The sequence below is a fragment of the Rattus norvegicus genome, chromosome 2, assembly GCF_036323735.1.
Source record: "Rattus norvegicus strain BN/NHsdMcwi chromosome 2, GRCr8, whole genome shotgun sequence".
NCBI lineage: Eukaryota > Metazoa > Chordata > Mammalia > Rodentia > Muridae > Rattus > Rattus norvegicus.
The window spans coordinates 168,525,210-168,528,469 of NC_086020.1; positions in this window are offsets into that span (position 1 = coordinate 168,525,210).

A 3,260-nucleotide genomic window follows, 5' to 3' on the forward strand; every position below is an offset into this window, starting at 1 on the left:
AAGAGCACCAGTGGAAGGGGAAGCCCTGGGTCCTGCTAAGACTGAACCCCCAGTGAACTAGACTGGTGGGGGGAGGGCGGCAATGGGGGGAGGGGTGGGAGGGGAGCACCCATAAGGAAAGGAGGGGGGAGGGGGATGTATGCCCGGATACCGGGAAAGGGAATAACACTCGAAATGTATATAAAAAATACTCAAGTTAATAAAAAAAAAATAAAATGTAAAAAAAAAAGCTCAGTCTTTTATTTACATATCAATTCATTTGCCCTAGATTCACCTTTCTTTATGTAGTGAATCAACATTTTATGACCTTAGCCCCTGAGTCTTAGAAAAAGACAGCAAATAGATTTTTTTTTAAAACATAGTAATGAATTCAGAGATCTGCCTGCCTTTTTATAAGTACAGACAATAAGCTAGCTGGGTGAGGTCCAGCTCTGAGGTCACCACTCCCACCCCACCTGGTCCTAAACTAGCTCTGTCCCAGGCTGACCTTGAACTCAGAAATCTGTCTGCCTTTGTAAGCTCATTCAATAAACTTAGCTGGATAAAATCTTGCCCTGTGATCATCACTCCCTAAATCTCTTTATCTTCTTCTTTAATATCTTTCTCACAAGGTGGCTTATAGTGCAACTAGCTACCTTTGTCTTTTTAGCTCCATGAATTCCCTCATATAATTGATTTTGCATCCTTATATTTTGCATAGCTGAGAGATTATATATTCTTGAACTTGTGTTTTCAGAGTTCTTTCCCAAAGCCTTAAGGTCTGTCCTGAAGGTACCAGTGTTTACCATTTTGCTGAGACACGCCCATGCTTCCTGGACTTAGGACTCTTGCTGCTTCTAATTATCATAGAGTAATTACCCTTGACTGGGAGAACATTTCTAGAAGGAGGAATATAAAGTAAATTATTTACATTATTATACAAACAAGTACCACTCCCATAGCAACTGTCAGCCCTCATGAAGGCTCACATCTGACTTGCACTGCTCCAGGGGCAGGAAACTATGTCACAATGTCCCTTTCAGGCTGTGCAGGACTCAACAAATCTCTATTATTCCAAGAACTTCTGCTTCTGCCAGTGTGGCTACATGATGGTGATGTTTGCATTATGCAACAATACATCAATGGTAAACAAATAAGGAGTGGAAATTTACTTTGGCTCTTGGCTCCAGGGAATTCAACTCTAATTTGGTGTTGTATTTTTTTCTTATTTGTTTGTTTATTAGTTTTGTTCTGTTTTTTAGTTATTTTATTTCTCTTGATAATGCTGACCCCTTTCCCTAGTCCTCCTCTTCATCCCTTCCCATCTTCAAACTCTCCTCCAACACTAACCTCAGTGAATTTCTCTTTTTACCTCCTCTTAGTACAATTCCCTGATTCTGTGTGCATAGTGTATATAAGCATCCATGAGTACCCATGCAGAGGCTATAGAGTGCCTTCCTCTATTTTCCACCTTAGTTTCTGAAACAGTGTCATTCTGTCAATTTGAAGCCTTCCTGTTTCAGCTAGACTGTCTGGCCAGCAGGATAGATGTCTCTGTTCCCCACAGTGGTGTATGGGTAGAACCGCCATGCCCGGCTTTTACATGTGTTGTAGGGATTGGAATTCTAGTCCTCTTGCTTTTAGAGTAAGTGTTTGTGCCCACTGAGCCAGCTCAGTACCTTATTTGGCTCCCTGTTGTGTACTAGTTCTGAAGTAACACGGTCCATCATCATGGGAACATGTGGCAAAGGAGATGTCACTTTACTGTTGCTAGAAAGCAAAGAAAGAAGAAAGAGCCAGGCTTGCAATATCTCCATAGAGAGCAAGCCTCAGTGACCTATCCTCTCCACACACACCATCCCTTAATGCTCCTCCCTCCTCTCAGTAACCCACAACCTTAATGGGCACTGTCAATCTTAACACAGGGACCTATGAGGACATTTCAAATCCAAAGTGCAGCACACACACACACACACACACACACACACACACAGGAATTTGTAAGCTAGTTAATTAATCAAAATTGACTGTATGTAGTTCCATATAGAGCCAAAAGTTTTCTTTAAAGTATGAATTGTATACTTAAATAGCATAAAGATAATATGTATAATGTTTCTCTTATAATGTGTAATATAATGACGCATTTAGAAAATGAACTTATCAAAAGAATCTCAAGTGTATATGTCATAGAAAGTTTCTGTTTGGGCATGCTATAAACCAAAGGGCTTTTTAAAAAAAAACAAAACAAAAATTCTTCATTTGTCTCCATTCTTTTTTTGTTAAGAGAAAATTCTAGCAAAATAACATATATGCAATTGACTGAGTTAATTGTATTTATTTGAAAAACAAATTCGGATGTCCAAGATGCCAGGTGAGGTTCAGTTAGCTCAGGAGACAGCTGCAAGCAACATAGGCATCATTCAGCTAGTGAAAGAAGACATACCACTCATAGTGTAAGACAGTTCGTATTCCCTGAGTTTTCCATGTGCACAAAAACATTGGCTGTAGCAGATTCTAACCCCAAATGGGAAATAGTCTAGAAGAAATTCAGGAAAGGCCAAATTCTAAAACTGTCAAAACAAACTGAGACGTGAGCACAGAATAAAATTCAGGAGATTAAATATCATTTCCATGCTTGGAGAATAATGTATTTAGCTCACTTTATAATGATAAATAAAAATAGTTTCAGGAAGTAGACTTCTTCACTTGCCCAATTTATCAAATAAGATTATTTTGTAAGTAAATGAGACAGTATTGATTTATGAACTTTAGCTTAAGCAGATAATAAATAACAATTGAGAGTTCTTCCAATACACAGACTTGGACTTATTACTTCACTTTAGCTAGCTCAAAACTGAGAATTTCATTTACTTATAAAAGCAAAATATAAAATCCTTCTAGATGCTGGGAAGTCTTCTGAGGTGGATCAGAAGAAATCTTCCCTCTCTTCTCTTGTCAGAGCACTGCGTAGTGGATAAAGTAATTAATGACACAGGATACAGGGGTCACATATGGTTGTGCCTGTGTAAAAAAGTAACATTTTAATAATTAACCTAGAAAGGATGTTAATAAAGAAATGAGCTGCAGCTTAATGTTCTAGGTATATTTTTAAATTGCATTGTTTTTCATGTTGACTCCAAATCAAAATTCATAGAACATAGAATTGAAACTACTGAAAAGCAAAAGCTTGGGCCCCAAACATGCTGGAGATATAAGTCCTGTAGAGATAATGATGGCCCTAAGGGGGCCGATGCCTCATTTTAGAAGTAATTGTAGAGAAC